The 15459-nt window shown below is 45.7% G+C and overlaps 1 pseudogene across 1 annotated transcript; it reads left to right on the top strand.

The window, feature by feature from the left end:
• Window positions 1–1095: 1095 nt before the first annotated feature.
• Window positions 1096–13761, top strand: LOC311148962 (tripartite motif-containing protein 16-like; annotated as a pseudogene). Its single transcript has 6 exons — window positions 1096–1714; window positions 2125–2220; window positions 11246–11479; window positions 11602–11761; window positions 11887–11946; window positions 12183–13761. The product of its transcript is annotated as a tripartite motif-containing protein 16-like (transcript).
• The last annotated feature ends 1698 nt before the right edge of the window (window positions 13762–15459 follow it).

Raw genomic sequence — 15459 nt, 5'->3', positions numbered from 1 at the left:
TCATTACATAACAGTATAGAACACCATCTAGAAGACATAGACATATCATTACATACAGTATAGAACACCATATAGAAGACATAGACATATCAATTACATACAGTATAGAACACCATATAGAAGACATAGACATATCGTTACATACAGTATAGAACACCATATAGAAGACATAGACATATCATTACATACAGTATAGAACACCATCTAGAAGACATAGACATATCATTACATAGAGTATAGAACACCATATAGAAGACATAGACATATCATTACATAGAGTACTAGAACACCATATAGAAGACATATACATATCATTACATAGAGTATATCATAGATGACATGTATAAATCCTTCCTTTATATTTCCTGTAACACTTTCCATTACAGTAGCCTTATTACTGGCTAGGGTTACTGCTGCTAGTACAGTGGATAGCTAATGAGGCATTCAACAGTACTTTACAACACTGGACTAACAGGAATAATTACCACATTAAACACACTGTAATGTAAAGTGTTACATCATTCTCAATGATCAGTCAATACATACGGTATTCATTTCTTATAGTTAGTGTCATAGCACAAGTTTAAGGCATTACAAAATTAATTTATAGCAATTATCATATGTACTTCATAGAAACTGTACCCTTTACATATTCTAACCACTCTCTATTTAATGTATTCCATATTAAGGCCATAACCTAGGAACACAATATTTGTCTTGTATTACATTGTGGACAGTGTCTCTCTCTCTCTCTCTCTGACTCTCTCTCTCACTCTCTCTCTCTCTCTCTCTCTCTCTCTAACTCTCTCTGTCTCTCTCTATCTCTCTCTCTCTTCAGACTCTCTCTCTTCTCTCTCACTCTCTCTCGTCAGTCTCTCCTCCTACTCATCACTCTCTCTCTCTCATCACTCACTCGCTCATCTCTCTCACTACTCTACTCACTCTCTCTACTCTCTCTCTCTCTCACTCTCCCTCTAACCCCTCCCTCCCTCTAACCCCACCCCTCTGGCATAACCAGGAAGTCCCTCCCCCTCCCACAAACTCTCTTCTGTGGAAACGAAACTGATCTGAGTCTCTGTGTCGTCTGTCTGTGTGAGAGTGAACAACCGTCCAAATGGCTCAGCAGGGAGTTCTGCTGGACCAGGACCAGTTCTGTTGTTCTGTCTGTCTGGATCTACTGAAGGAGCCGGTGGCCTATTCCCCTGTGGACACAGTTACTGTAGAAGCTGTATTGAGGGCTGCTGGGATCAGGATGTTCTGAAAGGGGTCTATAGCTGTCCTCAGTGCAGAGAGACGTTCACTTCCAAGGCCTAATCTGAGGAAAAATAACATGTTGGCTGAGTTGGTGGAGAAACTGAAGAAGACAGGACTCCAGGCTGCTCCCCCTCCTGCTCTGTGTTATGCTGGACCTGGAGATGTGGCGTGTGATTTCTGCACTGGGACCAGAAAGCAGAAAGCCCTCATGTCCTGTCTGGCGTGTCTGGCCTCTTACTGTGAGACTCACCTCCAACCTCACTATGAATTTCCTGCTTTGAAGAAGCACAAGCTGGTCAAAGCCACCGCACAACTACAGGAGAAGATCTGCTCTCATCATGACAAACTGCTAGAGGTTTACTGTCGTACCGATCAGCAGTGTATCTGTCTGCTGTGTGTGATGGATGAACATAAAGGCCATGATACAGTGTCAGCTGCAGCAGAGAGGACTGAGAAACAGGTAAGACCAGAACTACTTGTTGGTGACTGTCTGATAAACAAATAATTAAAGATACAGTAGGAACTAAGGCTGTTTGAATATGAGATCATTCAAATGAAATCAATCCTCAGCAGAACATATATGAACACAAACCTTGATTATATAGATGTGTTAACCCAGATTCTCCAAATGTATCACCATTTTCTAAAGTCAAACACCATTGTAATTTGTTAAACACCCAATCAGCTCCCCTGTTTTGTGCACTGTTAAAACTATAATCATTCACATAACAATATAATAATATAATTTCACACAGACACTTCCTCAACATTTTAATCCCTATCTTCTATGGGCCCTATGTCCCATTACTATACTATTGATCTACTGGACAAATAAAGCTTGATAGCTCATTGAAGAGTGATTCTCCACAGAGGCAGCTGGGGATGAGTCAGCAGAAGGTCCAGGAGAGATTCCAGGAGAGAGAGAAGGAGCTGAAGGAGCTCCAACAGGCTGTGGAGTCTCTCAAGGTGAGTATTGTTGACCAGAGGAGACACACCATTTCACATCTCTCCTCCAGTCAGAGAGAGAGAGAGAGGGGCCCCTATCCAATCCCACTGTTGGGAACAGGCTGTCTGGACCCCTGTCAGAGAATAGACTGCTTAATGTAACCGGCGGGATATGAACCCTGGTCTACTGAGGGAGAAACCAACATCTTGACCGTTACACCAAGAGGTCATTCCCTATTGGGCTGAGGGCCGACACTGATTTTGAAGTCGAAGGCGGGGCCACCTCATCACATAACCTTGAGTAACCATGACCGACTCATGTCCCCTATACATTAACATGGAGCCCTCTCTCTCTCTCTCTCTCTCTCTCTCTCTCTCTCTCTCTCTCTCTCTCTCTCAATTCAATTGAATTCAAAGGGCTTTATTGGCATGGGAAACATATGTTTACATTGCCACAGCAAGTAAAATAGATACTAAACAAAAGTGAAATAAACAATCAGAAATGAACAGTAAACATTACACTCACAAAAGTTTCAAAGGAATAGAGACATTTCAAATGTTATAACTCAAGTGCAAACAGAGTGAGTCAGACCGAGTTCTGGAGGTGAAATGGAAATGAATGAGGGAGAGTTAAGTGAGGTAGAAGGTGTGGTGATGAGCTCAGAACCAGAGCCTGGCATCAATGGACATGATAAAGAAGAATCTGGTGCAGTAGGAGTTACATTGTTGGAGAAAGTGGATCCATACCTTTTGGCAGATCCATTTGTGGTTTCAGGGTGGGTGGGAAAGGAGTTGGGTGCAGTTGAATCAGTGAAGGTAACCTGTAGTGGACTTGGGATATTTGTTTGTGTTTCTTCTGACCAGAGGGAGTGGGCGCTCCGTTTCACGCAACTTGGGTCAAGATCTGTTTCTTGCTTTGCTCTTAGGAACAGGGCACCATTGAAAGGAGTGATTTCTGGGGTAGCGTTAAGTGTAGAAGTGGAGCAATTAAGGTTGAAGACTGCTGGTGTTTGTGATTCCCGCCGTTTGGTGCAACACAGACCCGGTGGTGAGCGTGGTGAAACAGAGGAGTCAGTCCTTTTGAGTTATGAGTCTTTACCAGAGAAAGTCATGTTATGATATATCAGTTATCTTGATTCGAGCTTTTGTGCCAAATCCATAAATTCAGGTGCAACGTTTATGGTCATTTCGCAGCAGTTTGTGGGAGAGAAATTCCAAGATGTTTTATGTGTGTGGAAGAGAATGGGATAAAAGATTGTTCTGGTGAATAAAGTTTGTGCCGAATCCACTGTATTGATTCAGGTGCAACGTTTATGGTAATGTTGCAGCAGTTTGTAGGAGGGAGATTCCAAGATGTGGGAAGTGTGCAGGAGGGCATGGGATAGAGGATTGTGTAGTTTCGGTGGATAATGTTGTGTGTGTCAACTGTTGGGATGCCCATGTTGCTGGGGATTGGAAGTGTCCAGTGCGAGAGAGGCAGGTTGAGGTGGCTAGAGTCAGAGTAGAGCAGAAGGTGTCGTATGCTGAGGCAGTGAAGGAAGTAGAGGAGGATGGGTCAAGGGTGAGAGATCCTGAGAGGATCCCTGTGAGTAGTAGATCTGTGCCAGCACAGAGGGATAGGCCAACGAGTGATATATGCTTTAGTAAAGTTAGCTTCTTAGAGTTCATAGCAATGGTTATCAACTGTACCGCACAAATGGAACGTAAATCAAAGAAAAAATATGTTGTGGTGGCAGCTGCAGAGAAGTATTTGGGCATACAAGATTAGACTTCAGAAGAGTTACAGGGTGTGTTGAGTGGTGGTGTCCCGTCCTCCCAGGCCGTTGGCATGGTGCAGGAGCAGATAGGGTCAAAGTAGTGGAATGGGGTAGTGGGTATTTAATGAGTGTAGGGTTAGTTGGAAGGTTTTTAATTAAATGTTCCTTTCCCCTTTTCCCATTTTGTATCACAAAGTAAAATAGAGTTATATTATATTCCAGTTGGGGGCGGTCATGCAACATATTGGATGCCAACCGCCGTTAAACTCCAAAGAAGAAGAAACGTTACATTATTGCAATGTACAGTGTCTCTGCCTCTCTCATTCCATCACTTTTGCAGTAGTTGGTTGTGTGGGTCTCTGTCTGTCAGCACCCCATTCATAACCAATCGTTGATGGATATTTATAGAGCTCTGATCAGGACGACAATTGATTACTGGTGTACAGTTTATGGAACAGAGGTAAAGACTTGGCTTCAGAACCTGGACAGAATCCAGTATATAGCTTTAAGGATATGTATTGGTGCATTTAAATCAACATCTGTATGTGCCTTACTGGTGGAGGCAGGAGAGATGCCTTTGGATATACAGCGTAGAAAATGGTCATTATCTTATTGGGTTGAAAGGCTGTGAGGTTGAGCATCCCACTGCTACTGTTCTAGATGACTGTTGGGAATATACTAGTAGACAAGGCAGTGGTTTTGGTTGGACAGTTGGAAAGCTTGCTGATGAGAGTGGTTTGAGGGAGTTGGAGGTTGGCCCTTCTGTGGTGATAGGGGATGTTCCTCCATGGTTACTCCCAGACCCTGTTGTTGATCTAACCTTGGTAGAGAAAAGGAAAGATTGGTCAGAAGTCAGTGATATAGTGAAACTGGTTGACAATTACATTGGTAAAAGTTTTCATGCTTTTTTAATGCTTTTCACAGACGGATGCAAGGACCCAGATAGTGGGCTCACAGGAGCAGGCGTTTACGTTCCTGAATTTGATGTGCAGATATGTAGAAGACTAACAGATGAACTGTCAGTATACTCAGTTGAACTGTTGGTGATAATAGTTGCCCTCCAGTGGGTGGAGGACGTACAACCTGTTAGAATTATAGTATGGTCGGATTCTCTGTCTGTATTGAATAGTTTATCATCTGGTAAATCTAATAGGAGTGACCTGCTATTGGAGGTATTAATGTTATTATGGAGAATTGAGAGAATGGGTTTAGTGGTGAGATTCTGCTGGGTTGGACGGGGTTGGGGGGGTTTGGAAGGGATTTTGGGGATGGGGGAGGGTCTATTAGAAGTTAGTAGGGCTCTTCTTTATTTTCTCAGAAGTACTGAGTTAGGTAGGAGGATTTAGAAATGTTGGAAACCGTGATTGACCACACACTCCAGCACAGTAGGTGGCGGCATGCACCTTTAACGTTGGTTTGTGGACCGCCATTATATCATAGAAGAAGAAGTTGGTTGTGTGAGAGATTTGTGGTTCATGAGGAGGGCTACTATTCTTTTTTCTTTTGGTTCTTGCGTATTTTCTGAATGTATTTTCTGATGGTGGAGGGTTTGTTTATTAGTTTCCACTGTTTATCGTTTAGAGTTGAGGGGGGAGTAGGGGTAGTTTGTTAGGAGGGAGTAGGGGTAGTTTGTTAGGGCGGCGTGATGGCCTCAACCGAGTGGAGAAGAAACGCTGTCGCTTCGGGTCCGTTCCGGAGAAAGGTGTGGAGGAAGTTTTGCTCATGGTCGGCGAACAGGTTGGAGCGGAACATCTGGACTCTGCATCCAGAATGAACAAGGCGGTGGTTGTGTTAATGAAAAAGGTTTGTCTTGTTGTGAGGGGTGTGTTGGTGCAGATGTCGCCTCTTTCGATAAGAGTTGTGGTGGCTAATCTGCCTCCGTTTATTGCTTACGAACAGACCGCAAGTAGTTGGTTAGTTTTGGTAAATTTGCAAGTGGTTTCCGTGTGCTCTCGGCTGGGTGCCAAGCGGAATCCGTTAAACATGTCTCTTTTCGTAGACAAGTGTTTGTTTCTTAACAAACTTCAAGGTTACACAGGGGAGGGGTGGAACACAGGGTTTGCTAGCACAGATAGTTTTGGGTGTTTCTAGTGTGGGGATCATCAGTTATAGGCTACAAGCAGCAATATGATTGATAGGTAGGACAGGTATTGAACCCAAATAATCCCTACTCAGATGCGCTAACCTCAACCCTAGTAAACATGCATTATAAAAACCTTCTATATAAAATGATCTCATATTGGGAGTAAATAGCCTCTGAATAGAAAAGAAAAAACACTGCATCTTCCAGCCCACCAATAAATGACATAATGCAACCGTGGCGGTTAGCATATTTACCTCAACATGCCCCTCGCTTGCGTGAGAAGGCAGAGTGCTCGATGCTGGTTGATGAATTTGACAATTAATGTACTAGGAAAATACGTTTTTGTCGACCAGAGGTGACTGAATTAATGTTTAGGCTTATTGATAATCATTATAGTAATGAAGTATAATTTCAAAACATGACCATAAAAACAGGTAATAATAAACATGACTCATCATTATATTACTTCACAGTAATGTGTTTTCAGTCCTTCCTCTTGCGTTAGCAGTGTGGAAAGGGACAGTAAAAAGCTCAGGCAGGAGGAGTTTTCCTGTGAGGGGGAGTGGTGGTGTATCCAGGGAGAGAACTAAACTAATCTTCTGAAATGTCATTCATGGTCTTATGCTGCCATCTATTGGAATTATTAAGCAACTGCAGTAGTACTGAATAAAGTGTTTTTCCTTAGTAATCCGTACTAAAGTAGTGATTACTCAGAATTGCAAAATAAATGGCAGGGGTACCAGGAGGGAGGAGAGTAGAGCAGGGTCAAGTGGTGGTGGTACCAGGAGGGAGGAGAGTAGAGCAGGGTAAAGTGGTGGTGGTACCAGGAAGGAGGAGAGTAGAGCAGGGTCAAGTGGTGGTGGTACCAGGAAGGAGGAGAGTAGTGCATGGCCAAGTGGTGGTGCGCTGGCCGTGGAGAAAGCGGTGGTGGGGAGGGTTGCAGCTGGGCTACATGAGCTGAGGCAGGTTTCTGTAGTAACAGAGACTCCGGTGGGCAAAGGCTTGGTGGGCTCATCCCAGGAAATATTACCTGTCATTGGGGAAGAGGCTCTGATCAGGGGGGAAGTGCAGGGGGGCAGAGACTGGGGAGGAGGAGGACGGTACCGTGCCAATGGAGGAGGAGGAAGAGGGGGGAGGTGAGTCTGCGGGAGCGGAGGACAAGGCGTCTCGTTTTCAGACGGCTCATTGGATCCAGAGCTGACAGCCAGTCAGGCTGAGGGCCCAGTATATATGGTGAGAGAACTTTCTAGGTTCCTGATGGAGACTAAAGGGGAAAAAGAAGGTTCTGCTGGAGTCTTATTTGATTGATCCTGGAAGGTTTGTAAGGTCAGTACAACACGTGATGAAGAATGAGGGGTTTAGTGTCCTCTCACCCAGGAAGCGGTATAGGCTGAGAAAATGGGTCATGGGTTCTTAAGGGCATGTCTTCAGAATCTGCTTAAATTGATGTTTTTTTCTGGCATGGCGGCTTTATGGGCTTCTCTACTGGTTTCTGATTGTGGTGATTTCCCTCCCACCTCTTATGGAGATTTCACGGTTAGACTTCCTTAACATGAACGCCGGCAAAGAATGGGGGAATATGTCAAACAAAAACATTTAAATGCCATGGCAGAAATCTTAGTGCAGGGGTAGCAAAAGAGGTGTGTAAGGGTAGGTTGTTAGTGTTTAGAGCCCAAATAATGACCTTGTCTTTGCTTTCATAAATGTGTCTGCACCTGGTCCTCTGTAGCTCAGCTGGTAGAGCACGGCGCTTGTAACGCCAGGGTAGTGGGTTCGATCCCCGGGACCACCCATACACAAAAAAATATATATATATATATATATATATGCACGCATGACTGTAAGTCGCTTTGGATAAAAGCGTCTGCAAAATGGCACATTATATTATATTATAGTACAGGGCTCAGTTCTCTGTTTCACCAGAGGGGTTGGAAAAACAGAGTGGGGAAACCAAGAAAATCCCTTGTTTTACGTTTGTCTGATGGGCGGGTAACTTCTGTTGTGGGGAGATGAGGGAGCCTGATGGGTGGGTAACTTCTGTTGTGGGGAGATGAGGGAGCCTGATGGGTGGGTAACTTCTGTTGTGGGGAGATGAGGGAGCCTGATGGGTGGGTAACTTCTGTTAAGGGGGAGATGAGGGAGCCTGATGGGTGGGTAACTTCTGTTGTGGGGGAGAGGAGGGAGCCTGATGGGTGGGTAACTTCTGTTGTGGGGAGATGAGGGAGCCTGATGGGTGGGTAACTTCTGTTAAGGGGGAGATGAGGGAGCCTGATGGGTGGGTAACTTCTGTTGTGGGGGAGAGGAGGGAGCCTGATGGGTGGGTAACTTCTGTTGTGGGGAGATGAGGGAGCCTGATGGGTGGGTAACTTCTGTTAAGGGGGAGATGAGGGAGCCTGATGGGTGGGTAACTTCTGTTGTGGGGGAGATGAGGGAGCCTGATGGGCGGGTAACTTCTGTTAAGGGGGAGATGAGGGAGCCTGATGGGTGGGTAACTTCTGTTGTGGGGAGATGAGGGAGCCTGATGGGTGGGTAACTTTGGTGGGTAACTTCTGTTGTGGGGAGATGAGGGAGCCTAATGGGTGGGTAACTTCTGTTGTGGGGGAGATGAGGGAGCCTGATGGGTGGGTAACTTCTGTTGTGGGGAGATGAGGGAGCCTGATGGGTGGGTAACTTCTGTTGTGGGGAGATGAGGGAGCCTGATGGGTGGGTAACTTCTGTTGTGGGGGAGATGAGGGAGCCTGATGGGTGGGTAACTTCTGTTATGGGGAGAGGAGGGAGCCTGATGGGTGGGTAACTTCTGTTGTGGGGAGATGAGGGAGCCTGATGGGTGGGTAACTTCTGTTGTGGGGAGATGAGGGAGCCTGATGGGTGGGTAACTTCTGTTGTGGGGGAGATGAGGGAGCCTGATGGGTGGGTAACTTCTGTTATGGGGAGATGAGGGAGCCTGATGGGTGGGTAACTTCTGTTGTGGGGAGATGAGGGAGCCTGATGGGTGGGTAACTTCTGTTGTGGGGAGATGAGGGAGCCTGATGGGTGGGTAACTTCTGTTGTGGGGAGATGAGGCTGTGGAGTTGTACTCTGATTTATAGAGGGCAGAACTCTGTGGTCCTCTGTAGAGCATGGTCCTTGTAATGCCAGGGTAGTGGGTTCGATCCCCGGGACCACCCATATGTAAAAATGTATGCACATGACTGTAAGTCTCTTTGGATAAAAGCGTCTGCTAAATGGCATATTATTATTATTATCCTGGGTGTTCTCAGGTTCTGCTCACAGACCTTTCCAAACTCTCTCTGTCACAGATAAATCAAATAGACATTTCCCTGGCCTTTCACAAACTCTCAGCTGCTGTCTCTCAGACGGTCTGCCTGTGGATCTTTATAAAAAGTTCTGGGGAATTATTTTACAGGACGTGTGTTGTGTGAGTGCGTCGGGGTGGGGGAGCTGTCGCTAAGCTGTAGACGGGAGGCTTTGACTCTCCTGCCCAAAATAAGGATTTGAGCGACATAAAGAACTGGAGGCCTGTGGCATTGCTCTGTTTGGACTATAAGGTCTTTACCAAGGTCCTCGTTAACAGACTCAAACGTACTGTGTACCAGGACGCTCAATCACAAACAATCTGTTCATAATCAGGAGAAAGCCTTTGATAGGGTGGACCATGAATATCTGTTCAATGTGTTGTTTTGGTTGTGGGGAGAATTTTGTGGCCTGTGTTCAAATGCTGTACGCTGGGGCTTCATGTATGGTCAAGGTGTGGGGAGGGCTCAGTAGGCCAGTCTGGGTAGGGAGGGGCATTCACCAGGGATGCCCTCTGTCAGGGCAGCTATACACTCTTGTTATTGAGCCCTTTCTGGGCCTGCTACGCAGGAGGCTACAGGGAGTGTGGGAGCCAGGCATAGGGTTGGGGACAGGCATAGCAGTGGCAGCATACGCTGATGACGTCTGTGTTGGTTAGGGATGAGCAGAACCTACAGGCCCTGGAGAATAGTTTGAGGGTGTACGAGGGGGCGTCTTCTGCTTAGGGAAACTGGGGCAAGAGTGAGGCTCTGTTATGTTGGGCATGGAGGGACAGGGCACCTCCGCAGCTTCCAGGGGGGTTGCAGTGGGGCTGTGAGTGGCTCAAGATGCTTGGGGTGTATCTGGGCTCGGAGGGTTGGGATAGGAAGAACTGGGAAGGAGTGTCACAAGCGGTGGTGTCGAGGCTGACGAAGTGGAGGTGGCTCATCTCCCAAGTGGCATACAGAGGGGCGGTGCTGATCATCAACAACTTGGTGGCATCCTCTCTATGGCTTAAATTGGCCATTCTCAACGCCCCCGGTGGTCTGCTTGTGGACCTGCAGCGCAAGTTAGTGAATTTTTTCTGGTCAGGGTGGCAGCGTTCTGACTCAGCAGCACAGAGGATTCTGTACCGTACGGAGGTGGGCTGGAGGGAACCAGCATGTGCTCTGTTGAGGAGGGCTGGTGGTTTGGGGCTGGATCAGCAGCTCTTCATCATGCGGCAGGAGAGACTCAATACAGCAGGGGTCTCTGATTTCTATGCTGCAGTACTGAGGGCTGGAGCAGCCTGAGGAGGGGCCACCACCGTTTCCACCACTGCAAGGGACAGCAGAGACTGGGGACTGGCAGGAGAGTCTGGAGGACTTACTGACTTTTAACACTCTGAGCTTAGTGGGAGTGAAGGGGCATCAGTGGCAGGGGGTTGTGGGGGCTGAGAGCATGGCAGGGTATAGGTGGAGGGTGCTCTATAAGCTCCCAGTGCTGGAAAGGTCAGGGGTCGTCCAGTGGAGGGTATTACATGGAGCCCTGGACACCAATAGCTGGTTGGCTCGGGTTGACCTGGGAGTTGGGGAGGTGTGTCCGTTTTCTGCAATGACAGACTGTTCATCATGTTTTTTCTGTGTTGCCAGGGTAATGCCATTACTGTTGACGCCTTAGGGTTGAGTTTGAGTTGTACAAAATGATCAACAGTGTGGAGATGTTTCAGGAGGTATGGGGGCTCAGGGGGGCTGTCTGTACGGCTGGAGAGGAGGGGTTGGATGGACGGTTGGAATGTGGTGCTGGATGGTGTATTGTACTGTGGTGTTGGGTACTGGATAATGTGATTGTGTGGAGGTTGTGGTGGCACGCAATGTGCTTTTAGGGGTGGGGGTGTTAGTGTAATGAGGATGGCTCATTAAAGTAAGACAAGTCTCTCTCTCTCTCTTAACAGAGCTCTGCACAGGCAGCAGTGGAGGACAGTGATAAGATCTTTACCGAGCTGATCCGCTCCATTGAGAGAAGGCGCTCTGAGGTGAAGGAGCTGATCAGAGCCCAAGAGAAGGCTCAAGTGAGTCAAGCTGAAGGACTCCTGGAGCAACTGGAGCAGGAGATAGCTGAGCTGAGGAAGAGAAGCACTGAGCTGGAGCAGCTCTCACACACAGAGGATCACATCCATTTCCTCCAGGTAACTCAACTGCCTTGTTACATGTGATATGAAATTAAAACTCAATGTGAAACTCTCAATCATTTGGTTCTGTTCTCTCCCTCTCTCTCTCTCTCTCTCTCTCTCTCTCTCTCTCTCTCCAGAGTTATCAGTCTCTCTCCGGTACCAGTGTATCTTCAGACTTACCCAGCATCGTTGTCCGTCCTCTTCAGTACTTTGGAGATGTGAGTAAGACTGTGTCTGAACTGAGAGAGAAACTAGAAGACGTCCTTAAAGGAGAATGGACCAAGATCTCCACTACAGGTGTGTTGAAAATAATAAGAACATCAACTTTAGACCATTGAAAGTTCCCTACTAGTCATATACATGTGGAATATGGTATGATGATAACATTCCCTCTCTCTGTGAATGTGTTTGTGTGTCTGTAGTGAATATAGTGGATGTTGTACTGCCTCCAGAGCCCAAGACCAGAGAACAGTTCTTACAATGTGAGTCTCTTTATTCTGAAGTAACTAACAGTCTCTTTTTACTGACACTCCTAACAATCCCTCTAGAAATATATAGCAATAGTAGATCTAATCAAAGACTGGGTATCTATCTGACTCCTCAGTTTTCTCTGATTTGATCTCTGCTGTGCTCTAATCAAAGACAGGGTAGATACAGTATCTGACTTCACTTATTGTTCTAACTCCCCTCATTGGTCTCTGCTCTGCTCTTCTCCCAGATTCCTGTCAGCTCACACTGGACCCAAACACAGCATACACACGCCTCTCTCTGTCTGAAGGGAACAGAAAGGTGACCTATACAGGCCAAGTCCAACCATATCCTGTTCATCCAGACAGATTCACAAACGACTTGATGGTTTTGTGTGGAGAGGGTCTGTCTGGACGCTGTTACTGGGAGGTGGAGTGGAGTGGGGAGTGGGTTTATACAGCAGTCTCATATAAAGACATCAGCAGAACAGGGACAGATGGTGCATTTGGATACAATGACAAGTCCTGGAGTTTAGAGTGCTCTAGTGGTGGTTATTGTTTCATACACAATAATGTTGAGACTGAAGTATCAGGCCCTCAGTCCTCCAGACTAGGAGTGTACCTGGATCACAAGGCAGGTACTCTGTCCTTCTACAGTGTCTCTGACACAATGACCCTCCTCCACAGAGTCCAGACCACATTCACTCAGCCCCTCTATCCTGGGTTTAGGCTCTGTGGTACTGCTGAGCTGGTTAAACTGTAGTAGGGTCCACATAGATACTAGTCATGCTGGTGTAGTCTATAGCTGAGCTGGTTAAACTGTAGTAGGGTCCACATAGATACTAGTCATGCTGGTGTAGTCTATAGCTGAGCTGGTTAAACTGTAGTAGGGTCCACATAGATACTAGTCATGCTGGTGTAGTCTATAGCTGAGCTAGTTAAACTGTAGTAGGGTCCACATAGATACTAGTCATGCTGGTGTAGTCTATAGCTGAGCTGGTTAAACTGTAGTAGGGTCCACATAGATACTAGTCATGCTGGTGTAGTCTATAGCTGAGCTGGTTAAACTGTAGTAGGGTCCACATAGATACTAGTCATGCTGGTGTAGTCTATAGCTGAGCTGGTTAAACTGTAGTAGGGTCCACATAGATACTAGTCATGCTGGTGTAGTCTATAGCTGAGCTGGTTAAACTGTAGTAGGGTCCACATAGATACTAGTCATGCTGGTGTAGTCTATAGCTGAGCTGGTTAAACTGTAGTAGGGTCCACATAGATACTAGTCATGCTGGTGTAGTCTATAGCTGAGCTGGTTAAACTGTAGTAGGGTCCACATAGATACTAGTCATGCTGGTGGTGATGGTCCCCAGATGTGATGATTCATTCTGCTCTGTTTTTATGTACAATGATTTGATTGATTTGATCTTCAGAAGATGTTATGAATTACAATTCAATGCATTCATATTATTTTAAAGTGCAATGTTTTAATCTTATATATTCACATTAATCATGATGTATGCTGTTAATGTATGTTGGTTGTCATTCAGAACCATTGAAATGTTTTCTCAATTGGTTCTCTGTCTCAATGTCATTTTCCTCAGTATCATGGAACAGGTAGTGTTACTTACTTGCTAATTGAACTATATGGGCCGGTTTCCCGGACACAGATGAAGCCTAGTCCTAGACTAAAAAGCATGTTCAATGGAGATGTCCGGGAAACCGGCCCTAAATTTGGCATCTTTTATTCTCCCGTACTGCTCAGTCAAGCAACATTAAACCTGTCCAGCAGGTGGTGCTATTAACCCAACAATAAAAACCCAGCAGATATCTTGACTTGCCACTCAGTATATCAGTAATGTTCAGAATTGTACTTTAATATCATTGGAGATTGATGGTCTTTTTAATCCACTACCCAGAGTCAGGAACAGATGAAGTTAGGTCTGCTACTGTTCAGTTATTAAATATGATTCATGGTGATGGGAAATAAAAAAATCCATCTAGTAGTAGTTTTCCTTTGCTATTTATTCCAAGGTGTGTCTTTAACTTGTAAATGGATTGTGTTGAAGCTGGCATGTGGTGTGGATGATAGAATAGAGTGAATAGAGGAGAGAAGAGAGGAGGAGAGGAGAACATCATATAGAAGACAGATAAGATAGAGAGACAATTCATACCCAGAGGAGTTACTGACTCTGGCCCAAATGACACCCTGTTCCCTACGTAGTGCACTAGGCTACTTCTGACCAGATCTAAAGTAGTGCACTACATAGGGAATAGGGTGGAGATTTGCTCACTGGCATTAGAATATTAGACTATCACACTGTAATGTTAGTCGTTGCCTCATTCCAATATTAGAATATCATACTGTAATGTTAGTGGTTCCTCATTCAAATATTATACTGTAATGTTAGTGATTGAGATCTAAAGTAGTGCACTACATAGGGAATAGGGTGGAGATTGGAGATTTGCTCACTGTCATTAGAATGAAGATTTCCATCCAGGAGTTACTGTCTCTGTCCCAAATCTCTCCCTGTTCCCTACGTAGTGCACTAGGCTTCTTTTGACTAGATCTAAAGTAGTCTTCTAGATTTTACATGTTTTCTCCCTGTCATTAGAAAATGACAATATGGTAATGACTTTAGTGGTTTCCTCCCCCTTTGTTTTTATTGGTTGTGTGTTATGTGTGTTGTTGTGTTAGGTTCCTAATGGAAAATCCATTAACAATGAATCACAAACAAATTATATTCCAGTTGTGTTTAGACAACTTCATGGCTGACATCCCCCAGTTCTGTTAAGACCCATTGAACTGGGTCACATTCTAAATGGTCACTTGTATTGATAGTCCATACTGGGCCTAACTGGGGTTAACCATACTGGAGGGTTTCTTTCTGCACACATATTCCCTCATCTCCAGAACTTTACCTGATGTCCTCTCTCTCTCTCTCTCTCTCTCTCTCTCTCTCTCTCTCTCTCTCTCTCTCTCTCTCTCTCTCTCTCTCTCTCTCTCTCTCTCTCTCTCTCTCTCTCTCTCTCTCTCTCTCTCTCTCTCTCTCTCTCTCTCTCTCTCTCTCTCTCTCTCTCTCTCTCTCTCTCTCTCTCTGCCTCTCTCTCTCTCTCTCTCTCTCTCTCTCTCTCTCTCTCTCCCATCAAACCGTATAGAAAGCAGACAACCTCAATATGGTTCCATTCCTGTAGTTATCAGGACACATGAGGTGTGGAACTATTATCTCCTTTCTAAGTGTGAACTTGTCCACTTCCCTTCATGGATTTAAAAGGAAATGACTGGTATATGTAAACTCCCTCTACCCCATGCCAACACCAATCCAATGCTGTACTATTAATTCCATAGCTTAACATGGGAAATGCTCACTGCCTACCATAAGAGTCATTGAAGCGTTGGATGAGATAGGACCCTGCCTTCACCAGGGGATATTTGTTGGACCCGTCACAACAGGTGAGGAGGGCCTCATCCTCCAGCTGCCCAAAGAAAGCCAGGGACTGCCTTGTGCTCCAGTCTCCAGCAGGGGGCAGCAA

Source organism: Coregonus lavaretus (genome assembly GCF_964263955.1).
Source record: "Coregonus lavaretus genome assembly, chromosome: 21".
Classification (NCBI taxonomy): Eukaryota; Metazoa; Chordata; class Actinopteri; order Salmoniformes; family Salmonidae; genus Coregonus; species Coregonus lavaretus.
This window is presented reverse-complemented; position numbering and strand designations above follow the sequence as displayed.